This window comes from Hibiscus syriacus, unplaced genomic scaffold (genome assembly GCF_006381635.1).
Source record: "Hibiscus syriacus cultivar Baekdansim isolate YM2019G1 unplaced genomic scaffold, ASM638163v2 tig00112673_pilon, whole genome shotgun sequence".
Lineage (NCBI taxonomy): Eukaryota > Viridiplantae > Streptophyta > Magnoliopsida > Malvales > Malvaceae > Hibiscus > Hibiscus syriacus.
The window spans coordinates 766,758-782,728 of record NW_024063379.1 but is presented as its reverse complement, the minus strand read 5'-3'; the positions used below and the strand labels follow the sequence as shown (position 1 = coordinate 782,728).

The window sequence follows — 15,971 nt, the reverse complement described above, 5'->3', positions numbered from 1 at the left end:
GAAAACCAAGTGGCATGACCAGAAACTGATGCCACGGCATTTTCATGAGGGGCAACAAGTCTTGCTTTACAACTCCATACTCAAACTCTTTCCTGGGAAACTCAAATCTCGATGGTCATGACCATTTGAGGTGCATTATGTCTATCCCCATGGAGCTGTTGACATTAAGAGAATAGACAATGGGACGATCTTCAAGGTCAATGGCCAGCGTCTGAAAGCCTATAATGGAGTTTCACCACCACACAACAAGGACATGTTACGTCTGCACGATACTGAAGAGTGCCCAGAGGAGAACCAAAATTCGATGCCGCGGCATTGAATTTGTGTCTGTGCATAAATAAAAATTTAAAATTTAAGTTTTTCTTTATTTTTATTTTTATTTCATTTTGTAATTAATTTTTGATATGATTTTTAGGGACCACAGTGCTGCAAACTGTGCAAGGAGCGGTTACCAAAGGGAGGAAAGGACAATGCATTAATTGGAGAGATATTCTTTTGATTTGTTTCTTTTTATTTAATTTAATTTATGACATTTTGTTTTCTCTTTCCACAGACTTGTCCTATCACCATCATTACTTTTTGGTAGTTTTTTTCCTTCCCCATGCACGCACAAACCCCTACCCACTCACTCCTCTCTTAACCATCCTATCACACATTTTCCCTCTTAAATTTTTAACTTTTTCTTTTCTCTTTCTTTATTAATTTTTTTCTCTTTCATTTTAACTTTTACTTTTTCTCTTTCCTTTATTCATCTTCTTCTTTTGTTATTCTCTCCATAGCCAAAATACATCCAAGTTTTTAAAGCTTTCAAAAGTTTCTTCCTTTATCATTTTACTTGCTTCATATACACACAAAAATGGTGCGTTCAAGACCGGCTCCAACCGACACTACCGCTTGGCAACAGTTCAAAGATGACGAGACCAAGGCTCGATTCCAAAACTTCAAGAACCGGAAACTCTTTTTTGAGTTAGGATTTATTTTTACTGAGGAAATTGATGGTGGTTTTGGACCCGATGTTATGGACATCGTGACACCGCTCAAGTGGAAGAAATTTACCCGTCATCCTGGTTCGGTGAATGCCTCGGTGGTTAAGGAGTTCTACGCGAATATTTCCAAGCCCAACCAACACTCCATCTTCGTTCGAGGTAAGCAGATCCGTTTTACACCTTCTGCTATTAATCATTATTTTCATTTGTAGGATGTTCTGGAAAACCATGCCAAGTTCGACGAGGAGGCTGATAGCAACACATACGATGGGGTCTTGGAGGACCTTTGTTTTGAAAACACTGAGTGGAATGGGCATCAAACGAGTCGATACTCGGTCAACCGAGAACGTCTTCAGCCGCGCACCAAGTTATGGAATCACTTCCTTAAGCATAAACTCATGCCGACTTCTCACAACATGACGGTATCACTTTCACGCTTATTGCTTTTACATTCTATAATGGAATCTCGTCCGATCGATGTGGGTCGTATTATTGTTCAGCAAGTTAACGACTATTTGGGTAAAAAGGAAAGTGCTTTGGTGTTTCCTAACTTAATTACCGCTTTATGTCGTAAGAAAAAAGTTGAGGAAAATGCTTTTGATGAAATTTTACCTGGTTTATCGGGCATCACTAGAGCCAGACTCCCACTGCTATTAGGACTTAAAAATCCTAAATCTAAAGAATCTGTTCATGAGCAATCTGCAGGTACTACACAATCAAATGTCGAGGCAAGGTTACTTGCTCTCGAGGAAGCTGTGATGCAGACTCAGACACACCTGCATGCTTTACACGGTGACATCCGTAACTTCTTTGGATACGTAAAGCATAGAGATGCTGAGGTGGAATCAATGTTTCAAGAAATTATTCCCCACGATCAATGGAATTTCCCTGGCTTCCCAGACAAAGTTCTGCCGGCATTTAATGCCGAGGCATCTCTAGAGCCCAAACAAGATGCAGCCGATCCTCCCGCTGATGATCCGAATCCTACTCTGCACCGTTCCGAAACTCCTGAGTATCCGGTCACTCTCCCTGTCGAAGAAATACCCAGCCCTGTCCCAGCACCCAAACCTTCTCCTGCACCACGTCATGGCAAACGCATCAAAACCACGGCTGGACGCTCCAATATTGCGCATTATTACTCCATTTCGTCCGAGTCCATCCCAGCACCTATATGCAAGCACACCCGACGAGGAGCTGCTAGCACCTCCAAGGCAACACCACGCACTCATTGAGGTACCTCTCTTACATCCATTCTCATTTAGTTGCATTTCATTGCATTGCATATAGTTTATATTTAGTATAGTTCTCTTTCAGCATTGAGGACTATGCTTCTCTTAAGTTTGGGGGAGGTATGGCTCTTGGTAGGTCATATGCATGATAGCATTATCATAGGTTTATGCCATGGCATCAGAAAATGGTAGGACAGTTAGATGAAATGTTTTGAGGATACCTATGATGATAATGTTAGGCTAGAATCTGAATGTAAATGACTGTTGAGAATGATAGAACTCACTCTAGGGCTTGATTCTTTGTGAAAAACTTTTACACGATTTGTATGTTATCTATACTTAGAAAATTTAGAAAATTTTTATGAAAGAACACTAGTTAGTTTTGGCATTGAAATATAGTTTTGTGCTTAAAAGAAAAATCAAAAACAAACTCCCTTAAAAATGAAATTGTGAATAAATGCTTAGGCATAGCTGTAGAGGGACACTCCTCTTTGCCGTGGCATTGCCTGGAACTTTCTTTAATAAATGGCAGCCTTGTGCATATGAGTGAATGAGAGTAGTCACGGGATGACTCTACTTAACTAGCTCGGGGGTGGAAGGTATGCTCCCTTTCATCTAGAGTGTGGGAGAGTAGGTGTGATGAGCTGACTCCCTTTGTAACAGATTAAAAAAAATCAAAGAAAAGGGAGTAAAAATGTGCTTGATGAATAAGTAAATGCCTTGGCAAAAACTAGGGGGCTTGATTAGAAATAGTTTAAGTTTGCTAAGTATAGATTTGATACAATCACACACACACACTACCACAAGGGATCTTGACCTAGGGAAAAGTACTTGAATTCTTGATAAGTCTAGCATGTTGAAGCTTATTTTTTTTCTGAGGGTTGAAATTCAATTTTGTCCTACGCTCCTACTGTAGAAAATTGCCATGACATTCTGCTTATGTAACTGCTATCCATTGCTTGAGGACAAGCAATAGCTTAAGTTTGGGGGTGTGTTAACTTCCTAAAAAGGCTACTTTTAAGGCCTTTTTCAGTTAAGTTATTGTTTGTTTAAAAGCTCATTTTAGGCATTTTAGGATCATGTAGTTACATATAGTGTATTTGTGGTGGTTGTGCTATTTTATTTCTTAATGGTACTGTTTGAGGGAAAGGTGCAGTTTGTTAGTGGTGTGTAGGGAATAGCAAGAAAAAAGGATTCTTTGGGAAGTAATGCCGCGGTATCACACGTTGCTAAAGTATATTGAAATGCCTTGGCATTTCAAGCGCAGAAAAAAAACAAAAAAAATATTTTTCCATAAGGACAGCTGGCACTGGACAGCTGGCACTGGACAGCTGTCTCTGCACGTGAAGGACTGTTGTAACCGCCTGCCAGAGCTGCCAAAGGACCACTTCCACTTGGAGGATAAGGTTCACACCCAACATGTGATTCTAGGGGTATGAGGGGTATTTTGCACCCAACAACCTCATCATTACCCCCTAGATATTTTTTATTATATATGACACCTCATGGGGGAGAAAAAAAGAAAATGAGGAGGACACATACGGTAGAAAAAAATCACATTTTTATTTTCTCTTTTCCTTTCTTCTTCCTTGGGATATTCCTCCATTGATAAAGCTCCAAGGAGTGGCGAGCTAGGAGCCGAAAGGAGCTAGCGAGCTAGGTGGTTCACGGTGGTCGAGAGGAGACCTCCGGTGGCGCGTCGAAGGATTCTTCTCAACTTCCCTTTTTGCTACTATTTTATATTTATTTGTGGGTTGCTGGAACAAATATTTTCATGACTTTGTGTTTGGATATTTTGAACCCCACAATGAACTAACTTATTTGGTGGTGGTTGATTTAATGGTTGTTTGAACTTTAATTTTAATGGTATATTTAAGTTTATTTTGGTTCTTTATTTGCTTTGCTTGTGAATGCTTCACCATCTAGGCTTGTAAAAGGCATGGAAATGTCCATTTCTTAGATGAAGGTTAGGTATTTGGAAGAATCCTAGACTAAAAATACTTGTAAGTATTCAGAAGAAACGCAAGATAAGATCCTCATAAACAATGGGTTATAGTATTTTCAAGGGGCTTTGAACCGACCTAGGAATATTATAACTTAATCCCTTAGATCTCGGAAGAAGCTAGGATAGGATTTCAACGACTAAAAAGGGTGTCTTTATCAATAGGGTAGGTTGGCCAACATCGTTGAATGAGAGCAGATGCCTTGGCATCCTATTCTGTTAGGTTCTTTAGAACACTTTAGGAAAGCCCTGTCGAGTAAGTAAAGACCAGTTAGCTTAAATATACTTGAGAAATAAGTTTAGCATCCGTAGATCAATCCCTACCATTCATTCTCTTGGAAGCTTGTCACATGAGGATTATTTTCTTTACATTCTATTCTCTTTTTATTTACTGTTTTTACCATTTTTCATTTCCTTGACATTTCACCATACTCAACATTAAACATTCATCATTGCCATTGCATTTCCATTTGCTACACCATCAGACCATCACTCCATATCCACCAGCATACACATTTACATTGTTGTGACATTTGTATATATCAAGACTAATTATACTTAGATAGAATAGTGCATTGCTTTGGTTAGACTATTGTAATTTCACCCAATCCCTGTGGAGTCGATACTCACTCATCATTATATTACTTGAGCGATTGTGTATACTTGCACATTATTTGCGTATAATTTATAGTACTCACAACACGCGAACACGTATTGTCGGAAACTTTCATTGTGCTTTTTCTCCAGGCTTTGTAGCATAACCCGGTCTGGTCTCATATCGTTAATATGTTTGTACTGCTCTAATAAAGACTTGGCTAAGTCTTTCCACATCTTGATATGAGTTCGGCTGAGCTGGTTGTACCACCGGATAGTTGAACCAAACAGGCTCTCCTGGAAGCAGTGGATCAGGAATTGGTCATTTCCCCTATATATTGTCATCTTCTTACAGAACATAATGATATGAGCGGAAGGGCAGCTATTCCCGTCGAACTTCTCGAACTCCGGGACTTTGAATTTTGGTGGAAGCACCAAATTAGGAACCAAGCTCAATTCCATTGCATCCACCCCATAATGGTCGTGGTGCCCTTTGACCATCTTCATCTGGTCTTCCAATACTCTGATATTTTCTTCCATCTTATTTGCCTTATCCTCTTCATCAAAATCCGGGATAGGGCAGTCGTCCGGATGAATGTCAGGATTAGTTGCAGAAGTTTGTATATTTACACCCAATACAACTTTCCCTTTGGTAGCAAATGAGTCCCCTTGCAGTCCGGGTGAAATAACCACTTGTGGGGTCGATGGTATAGTTACCCCCTCAGACGCACCTACTCCTGGTGTACTTGGTTTTTGTTGTAAACCAGACAACTTAGCCACAATTTGGTCGACTAAGGACTCTTGGTTTTTCTTGATGAACTCCATGGTACTTTGACTGTTCTGAACCATTTTGTCCTCTAATTGTTTCTGCAGCTTTGCCATGTTCTCCTCAATCTTCTCAATTCTGGCTTCTATTTGTCTCTTCTTTGCTCGAGTGTTGTGAGGGTGATGTGTATCTTGAGCTTGTGGAGGTAAGCTTGGTGTCTGAGACATGTTATGTTAGTTAATATGAATGTAAAAACAAATTATGTATGATGTATGATGTATGCAATTTGGAGGCATTGATCCAGAAAAGTGTCCATTATTATAAATAATCCTTATTCAGACAAAAATGTTTAATCTTTTAAGAGACATAAAAACAAATTAAAAGTACATCCAGACTAAATCCTCTAGACCCCGAATAGCTTCTAGTAGGTTGACAAGTCTTTTGCCTTCATCTGTCACTGGTTGAATGCCTTGTCGAACCACTCCAGCTTCCCTTGCCAGGCCATGAAGATGACGGATTGCCTACTGTACTTGATCCATAAAATCTCTGATAACTGCATCTCTGGCCTTCACCCTTTGCTGAGCTTGCTCCCAACGGAAACGCCACTGTAAACCTCTATCAAAGGGCACTATCTGAAGTTCGTTCGCTTGTTTCTTGAACCCATCTACAATAGCTTCTAACTAAGCTATTGTCTTGCCATCCTTTTCATGTTGCTTCTCTAGATCAGCCACCCGGATTCTCAAGCGTTGGTTCTGATGTTGACTATCTGCTAAGCGCCTCTGAGCAGTCTTCAACTGTTCCTTCAAAGCACTTTCATCCGGCCTCTCGAACTTTCTTTTTAGACTTTGAGCTTCGTCTTTCTAATATTCAGAGGTTACTTTCAACTTGGAGTTATCCTTGACTTTATCTTAATACCCCTTTCTCAAGTCTTCGAGCTCAAAACAGACACTTTTATGTTCTCTTTCCAGTTTGTCTGCTCAATCTTTCTGAGAGTCGGCATCTAGCTTCCACCGATAACATTCAGCTTCAAGTTCCTTTACCCTCTGCTTTAACTCATTGTTCACAGCTTCGAACTCTACCTTGGCTATCTCAAGCTTGGAAGGAACATACATGAGATGTTCCTCCATGGTTCGGGTGTCTTCACAGTCTGGCACCGGGATGTTGTCATTTTTCCTCAATCTTCGCCACTCCACATAATCCGGAGTAAACATGTCTGTAGCAGCTACAACATCCATCTGGAATACTTTCTTCCATGAATCGGCTGCTTCCTTGATCATCTTCTTATAGCTGTCACCGTGATACAAAAACTCTGATCTAGTTAGTCTACTTGTTCTTGTGACAAACTGACGTGCCCCATACTGTCTAAGTGCTAACAATGGAGCATACCCAACTGCACCCCAAAGTCCAAGTAAGGTCATAGTATTAGAATCCCCACACCGGAAAAGAACGTCACCGAGGAACAACCAGGGGCTCTCCAGGTAATATCTCAATCCTGAAGATGTTTAAAGACTTTCATCCACTTTTATTTTTGAAGCACCTTCATGTCATTTCCTAGTGATGAATTCTTCCAAAGGTGAATAGGTAGTGCTGAATCGGCAGTAGGCAACCCCATTAGTCTTCCAGAAATGGCTGTGAATCCAGACTTGAAGAAGCTGAGCACATCCAATGAACCTTCCTCCGCCAGTTCTTCGACAATGGTTGAGAGATCGAAAGGTCTCAGCTAAGATGGCCGGTGTTGGGTTGACTCATTTTGGAAGTTGTTCAAACAGCTCCAGCACGGCTGCGTCAATGCACTCCAAAGCCTTCAGAAAGATAATCAAACCGTACAGACCCAATGCAAACAGGTCTATGGTCTTTCACTCGTCAGGATGGTTCTTCATTAGTTGCTTTATGTGGATCCATTCAATTCCTTCCCTGTTGCCTCTGCGCTGAGTCCGGTCAATTATCAATTTCTCGCCTACTCCAACAACTTTAGCCAGTGCCTTCTTGAAAGGCTGACTTTTATTGTGTTTAATGTAGACTCGCTCCAGTTTGATGTTTTTACAGTGAAATAGTGTAGTGTAGTGTACTCCTCGATAGTGGGCACCATGTCCTCCCGGTTAAAAGTGAAGCAACTATACCCCGGGTTCCAGAATTGAACCAAGGCTCTGATTAAGGGCTCATCAGTCTTAACATTAAGCAAAAGTGCAATGTCACCGTATCGTTGGCTGAACTTCTATTTTCGATCATTCTTCCAACTGTCCCAGATGTCTCGAAGCTCTTGTACATTGTTCTGTTTTAGGTTGATAGAGGCGTAACTAACCAACTCTGACACATAGCTTCCTTGAAGACTGTCTCCCTTTTCCTTATGAGTCTTCTCGGACCATAGTCGTACCTTAAGGTTTTTAATCTATTGTATTACAACACCTTTGTCCATTAGTTCAGATTATTTTGTGTGTAACAAACACCTTTTAGGGACCAATAGCCTCTTGATATGATACAAATGCTAAAAAACAAACACAAAGGCAAAAAAATTAGTAAAATAAAAATAAATAAATAAATAAATAATGACGAAATGAAAAAAACAAAATAAAAAAACATGGTTAGGGTAAAAATATCCTAGGTTTTGTAATTTGGTTTCGGGGTAGGCTCTATTTCTCCATAGTCTCCCAGTTTAGGTTCTAAAAAACGGTACCTGAGTTCTCCTTGCCGGTGCCCCCTTGGGCTTGCCAGATCGATAGTCCTAAGCCTATTATAAGCTTGTGTGGACTAAGTTAAACTCGAGAGGACACATTCCCTTATGCCCATACGGAGAATAAATTCACACGAAGGCATAAGGTATATGAATCTCGAAGGTTACTTGCTAGGCCCATACGGTGAATAAATTGACACGAAGGCGTCACTTTCAGCCCCACTTAAAAACGGGTTCGGAGCTCGGGTTTAGAGCCTTAAGTGAAAAATAAGTTTGGAATGCTGAAATCATTAGAAAACGGTTAGTACAACTATTTACTCGAAAATATAATCAAAAGTAAGCAATAAGGATCGAAATGTAACCTTAAAATTTAAACTTACCCTTTTTGTTAAAAAGACAACTGGAAATTACCTTAGCCTGACTCACTTACCTGGGTCCCCAGCGGAGTCGCCAAGCTGTCGGAACCGTATTTCGGGTGGGCCCGAAATTGGGCTTTGACTTAGGAAAATGGATTAGGAGTCGCCATTGATCATTTATTTAGAAATAAATAGGTTGACCGGATACCTTATTTCTTACCTGATCTGCGTCTTACCAGTGGTATGTCGGATTCGGGAGTCGGTTATAGTCAAGGAAGGGTTAGCACCCTTGAACTGCCCTTTCGGTACTACGTAATTTCCAGTTGTCTTTAATTAAGAAAGTTGAAATTTTAAATTAAAAGGTAAAATAACGATCCAAAACTTACCTTTGATTGATTTGAAATCGTCCTTAAAAAGGAAACACATTAGATGAAAAAGGTAATGAAATCAAGAAAAATAAAAATGAATGAAACAAAAACGATAAAATAAATGAGTAAAGCTAAAAAATATAATAATAAAATGAAGATAAAGAAGTAAATAAATTAAGCAAAATGAAAATAAAGAAACGTGAATAAAAATAGAAAAATAAATAAAATAAATAAAATAAAAATAAATAGAGATAAAAGAAAAAAATGAAATAAGTAAAATATGGGCAAATATAATAAGAGTAATATTCGTAATAAAAAATATAAAAGCAAAGAAAATCAATAAATAAATAAATAGTATAGATATAAAAAAACAATGTATATATATAAAGGTAAAAACTAGAAAATAAAAATAATATGATATAATAATAATAAATAAAAAGCAAAAAAATGGAAAATATATATATAAAATTATAAGATATAATAATTAAATAAAGAAATAACCAAACAAAAATAATTAAATATATATATATATATTAATAATAGGTATATAAATAAAATATTAAATATATATATATATATATATATACATACAATAAAATAAAAATAATAATATAAGGGTCAAATTGAATTAAAGAGTAAATTATATGGCCAAATTAAAAAGAAATGGGGTTTAAAAAATGATTTTGGGGTCAAAATTAAATAATTTAAAATCGGGGAGACCAAAACGCGAATTCCTCCCTTCTTGTTGAAAACATGCGGGTCTGAGGGGTTTGGTGGGTCGGATGATGGGCTATTCGGGCCGTATCGGGTTTAGTATAAATGTTAATTTTTTTTAATAAGCTTCATTTCTCTCTTCTCAAGCCGAGAGCTCCCCCCAAGCATTTCTCTCTCGCTTGTTCTTGTGTTCTTGAAGAACACATGAGCGCCGCCGTGCATTCCAGATTCCGGTATCCGGTCATCTGCGGCAAAACCAAAAAAAAAATTACCATTCAAAACCCCTTTTCACACACATTCTGAAAATCCAAGTATTTTCTCAAGAAAATAAGCCTCGGGGGCTAGATCTATGAAAATAGATTCCGAAAAATGCCCCTGTTCATCGGCAAAAAATCATTTTATTTGGTGTGTTTCGAATCAAGAGCAACCATGAACGATGCATGCAAGCATAAATCCAAGAAAAGGTTCGACCTTTACCTTTGTTTCTTTTGAAAAATCGCAAAATGCTTCGAATATCACTGCTCGTATTTTTGTGGAAATTTTTGTGCAAAAGTTTGTTTGTATTTAGTATGAAAATCGTAGTTACAAATGTTGAAAATTACATCCTTTTATAGTCTTAGATTCGGCTATTTTTAGAGTCCGATTTGGACTCAACTACTCTTATTTTTTAGCATTTTATTCCTATTAAAACACTGCTTGCTAATGGGTTTGTTGTTTGTGGCCGAGAATCTCAGTTGTTGGAGGTGAGACGTGCGGTGTTGGGACTTGCTTGGCACTGGATGAGATGGGGCGTGCAAGAGAAGCGGCGCACTAGGATTTTTTGGAAACCCTAATTTACTGCATGTGGGCTTGCTAGTCTGGGGTGTAACGGGCTACTGTTGGGCTTCATTTGGTGCTGGGCTCTGTAACTTGGGTCGAATATCAGGCCTGCAAGTGTAATAAAATAATGAATATATATATATATATATATATATATATATATACACGTTAAATAAACATAAATATATATATATATATATATAAAAATGTGATATGAGAATAGGACGAAATAGTGTGTTCACATCATGAATCCTTTAATTTAATTTAGATTTAGGGTTTCACTTATCCTCATTTAATGGTAAACTTAGGCTTTAATTTACAAATTATCTACTTTAACTTAACAAATACAAATTAGGCTGTTATAATTTGATGATACCTAATCACATATTCATCAAAATTGACTAAATAGAGTGCTTGGTTTAATCATTCATGCAATAGTTCAACATTCCTCTTCTTTTCAATGTAGTCCTTGAATTTATTATTATCAATTTTCAGTTTCCAATTGAATTTGGAATCAAATTATATCTCAACTAAACTAAATTTAATCCGTAAGACACATATTCCAATATTCAAATTTTAAGTTAAAAACTTAAAATCGATTTTTTGTTACTGGAATTGCAGGAAGAATTAATTATTTTGTCTTATAGCCTGAAAAAACTTAATTTTTAAGTAGAAAAAATATACTTGATTTTTCTAAAAATATCAAGTTAAAAAATATTTTTAAAATATTTTAGACTTTGAATCATTTTTAAAATATTTTATTAACTTCAAAAATATATTTATATTTATATATTATATTAAAATTTATATTCCCAATTGCCAAATTTCAATCAACAATCCTCTCAGGGAATTTCTATTTCTTACCTTTTTTCTCACGTAACAATCAAGACAAGTTTGAGTTGAAGCTTCAAAATAGAGTTCAGCAGCATAAGATAAAACTGCAATGTAGCCAATATGGCTCAAAACTGTAGCAAACCTCAAAAGTTCACATAATTTGAATCTGCAAATATCTTATATTCTATTCAACATTCAGCCAAGAGAAGTTCAACCAGATTATTTTATATACGAGGACACCATAGCGAAATCGAACAAAAGCAAAGTGGAAACTGTGAAAGTTAAACGTCAGCGAAGAAATGTAAACAGTAGTACTCACCTCTTCCAACTGAACACCAGAGTTTTCATGCTCTATACAAGGTAGTAAACTATATCCAATAACAGTAACTTCAACTCATCAATGAAGTTCATCCTTGACAGGAAATCCTTCGAGTAACCTACAGTTTTGCTTTCTGCTTCCAACAACCCTCAAAAACCTTTTAACTTTAGGCTTCCGATTTCTACACTTTGAAAACATTAACTAACTCAAAACTTGCATGAAGTTCCAAGCCTCTGTCTCTGCCTCTGACCTACACTCCCCGATTTACTATTAGAAAATTCCTGGAAAATCAAATGCTGGAAATTCTCAAGATACCGTACCCACTCCTCTTCACTCATATCACCCAGTTTCACGAAACTGGTGCTTCCAGCTAGCTGTTCATTCACGCTTCTGTTTCCAGATGACGTAGCAGACAAATAACCATTTTTTCTGCATTACATTCCCATGTCTCCAACTCTTTTCTCCAATACTGACGTTTTTCATTGACATTGACAGTCTTGGAACAGTTGGAACCTTGTCTTGAGCAGCAGTATAAGCATATTCATCTGCTCTTGGTGGTATTATATTCCCATCATCCTCAGTCCATTCGTCTACATTCTCTTCTACCTTGGAAAGTGGATTCCGGGTACTTCCACCGACTGGCCAACAATAAGCATGCGATGTCAATTTCTTTTCTAGATTAGAAGTTAAATTGAACCCCTCCTCACAGTCAATTTCAAACTGAAACTCATTCTCTACAGTTCTCAGATCATCAGAAAGCATATTCCTTTCCTCTAAAGCTCTCATTGCCTCAATACATATGAACTCAAACTCACTTGGCTCCTCCTCCTGGCCACGAAACTCCCTACTCATCATCTCACCAATCTCAGCTAAACACAAACCAGAAATTGCTGCTTCCTTGAGGAAAATTGTGCAAACAACCAAGACACGGAGACATGCCTCTCGAATCATTGGAAGCTCCATTCTAAGCAGTTCAGAGTCTCGAAATGGATCAAGATGGGATATATATTCAAGCTCATCCTCTGAGAAAGGAATTGATGCCTGAGGCCAATGGATCCACTCAAAGTAGGGGTCCTCCAGGTTTTCGGGAAGGCATAGACCATGATCAATAGGCACAAGCTCCACTTGATCAAGTCCACCTCCACCAATTTTCCTAACCAGAAGATTTCCAGCATGCCTATCAGTGTTCAAAATGCGGATATCTAATATCCCTATCTTATGTACAGCAGCAACCGGAAAGCTTGAAGTCCCATGATCACTGGCATCAAAATCATGAGGGATAAACTGCTGCAGAGAAGCAATCTTGCTAAATTCCTTTCGCTCTTGCTGCTTGTTACCATTCACTCCATCATTTACATTAAAAATCGAGTGTGTGACCTTCACAAGAGCAGTAGAGGGAACATTGGCAAAGTGATCATAGTCAAGGAGATAAGCTGCTACCTCCCTAAATCCAGTCTCCCCAACACGTACTGAGCGTTTCAGTCCTGGCTGCCCAAGGGCTTTGCCAATAAATCCTTTTGGGTTGTTTGGGGCATAAGGTTCTTCATCAGTTGGTTTAACAATTGCACAATTTTCACCCTGGCTATTTCGAAAATAGTAGGCACCTCCTAGACCACCACAAACAGGGATGGGATCAATCCCAATTTTCATAGCTTCCACAATTTCCCTTACCAGTTTCTTTATCCTGGAGAAGTGATTTGAACACACTAATATCTCAATGGGATCACTCTGATCTCTCTGCTGAATATCCTTCCCAGTAGGTGAGAGACATGGTGTAGACGAGCTTCTGTGGATGAAGTTTCTCGTGAGAAGAAGTGGAGAATCATTTCTGACAATACTTAGATCATTCTTCAGTACCACATCCCCAAATATGAGAGACCTCTCCTCTATTGGAACATTAAGAGCAATCTGTAGTTTCCTTTTCACAGTATGGGCATTATCACTCCTATCTAACTCTATACCAAGAACAGAGCCAGTTTCAGTCTGAACAAATACACGTCTTCTTCCAGAAGGTTTTGTTTCCATCCTCTTATTTCCATGACATTCACTATTAAAGAGTCCCTTAAATGCTGCAACAGCCATCGAGTTATAATGTATTGGGACAGTTTGGATCACGATATGTGAAATGAAACGAAGTACCAGTATAGTTCAGTGTCAGCAGTGACGATGGCGACAGCAGAGAGCTTTTCTCTCAAGCAGACGCCAAATTCAAATGCTGGTAAAACTTGATTGGAAATGATTGTGTTGTATGTGTTCATAATCACCCAGATGAATCTAATCAGTAACTCTTTGTTTTACATTGTAACCGGTTCTGTAAAGCAAAAGCAGATATAAAATATAGTGAAACTGCCACATGGTGGAAGTAAGCTGATACCAGTAACCGATGGAAAGATAAAATAACTATTAAAAGAAACACAAGAAAAACTGATTCAATTTCTTAAAGAAGAAAAGGAAGTAAGCTGAAAATTTCATTCTCAAAGATCAAAAAGAAAATTAGAGGACTAAATACATCAAGCAAGTAGTAATCACAGGAAAAGCTGCGATAAATCTAAGTTATTGGAACCAAAAAGAAAAAGCACACTATAAACATCTTACTAGAGTATTATGTAGTAAATTCTGTCTAAATTAACAGCTATCTATGGAAAACACCAAAAGAACTAAAGCAGAAGTAAACTTAATTTGCTTCATAATCTATATTGAAATAATAGAAAACATAAGTTAACTCATGCTTTCTTGATCTAATAAATTTTAAGTTGAAAATTTTAAATAAGAAACCCTTTGTGGTGAAATCAAAATGTTACTATCAATTTACATTCTGCTTTTTTATTCTCCTAAATATTATAAAGGAAAAATAAAATACTAGACCACGTATCCATTCCAACCTAAAGGCTGCTACATGTTTCCTCTTCAAATGTACCCTTACTAAAACTCGGATGCCAAACAGATTTGAATAATTACACTTCCTTAGATAAAACTGAGTAAAGATGCAGACATGCTAGAAATAAAACGCTAAACGAGGACCGTAGATTAGAACCAAAAGAAACAGAATTAGAAGAATAAAATGAATTTTATACAAATTATAATCGCAAACAGTAGTTTATATATGAGTAAAATCTTTCATTCTGGTTCACTAAAACAAATATTCAACAAAAATATTGTTTACTTTTCCCTCAGAAGGCTTTTTTTCTTTCATTTTTGCTTCCAAAAGTAAAATCAACAACGGGAAATATATTATCCTCAAAAGTTTAAAAAATCAACGAATTCATTCTTTCTTTTCTCAATACAGTATATGATTCATAAAAAATCCTTCACTTTTTGGCTTCCTCAAAACGCTAATCGACATCTCACTATCTAACACGAAAATGAAAAGAAAAGAAAAGAAAAGAAAAGAGAGGAACAGTTCGATTTCATTCTTCTGAATAATAAATAAATAAATAAGAAAAGAGAAAGTAATTGCATTAATAAAAAAACAAAGGGAAAATGAGGATGAAACACTCACCGGCCATGAAAAATCGACGGCGGAGCGGCGACGGAGAAGAGCTACCGCCACTGATGAGAGCAAACGGTGGAGATTCGAAGGATGAGAAGGCAAACGAAGGGGTATGATCCGATCAGTGTTTTTCGCTTTGGTTTTGTGAGAATTGTTTGTGTTTAACCTCTTTTCAGGAGAAGCGAAAGGAGTGTTAACAGTTAAATAATAAAAATATTAAAAGTTTGGAAATCCGTTATTGGGCGGTATGGAATACGTGGATGCTTCAGATTGTGCCGTGTCATAGTTGGTGACGTGGCCACATCTTGGATAGGTGGAGCAGTTAATCGGTTGTCCTCTGGCGTGAATGCCTAATCCTCTAGTTTTCATTTCCTCATTTATTTGTCAACAATTAAAATCAAAATTTGTATATTATCTCCGTCTCATTTAGGGATGGCGAGCTGGGTTCAGGTCGGGTATTGGTCCCCTTATCTCCGTTTTTATTTAAAAAATTTGTACCCGTTCTCGCTTAAAAAATCGCGGGGATTTAAACGGGGATCTCCATCGGGTAATCGGGGGAAACCGTAGGGAAACAGGTATCCCGTTTAGCATAAACGGTTATTTAAACAGGTATCAGGCCGGGTATATATATTTAAATTAAATATATAGATATTAAATATATTTTTAATTTAAATTAAATTGATTAATATTATATATATAATAATTATTTTTAATATTTATCGGGTCGGGTATCGGGCCGGATAATCGGGGCGGGGATTACTAAACCAGTCCCCGTTTAGCTTAAACGATTTTTTCCTGTCCCCGTTTAATTCAATTTTCGGTT

The 15,971-nt window shown here is 37.5% G+C and overlaps 1 pseudogene; it reads right to left on the bottom strand.

The window, feature by feature from the left end:
- Positions 1 to 11,675: 11,675 nt before the first annotated feature.
- Positions 11,676 to 15,265, bottom strand: LOC120182507 (annotated as a pseudogene).
- Between the last annotated feature and the right edge of the window lie 706 nt (positions 15,266 to 15,971).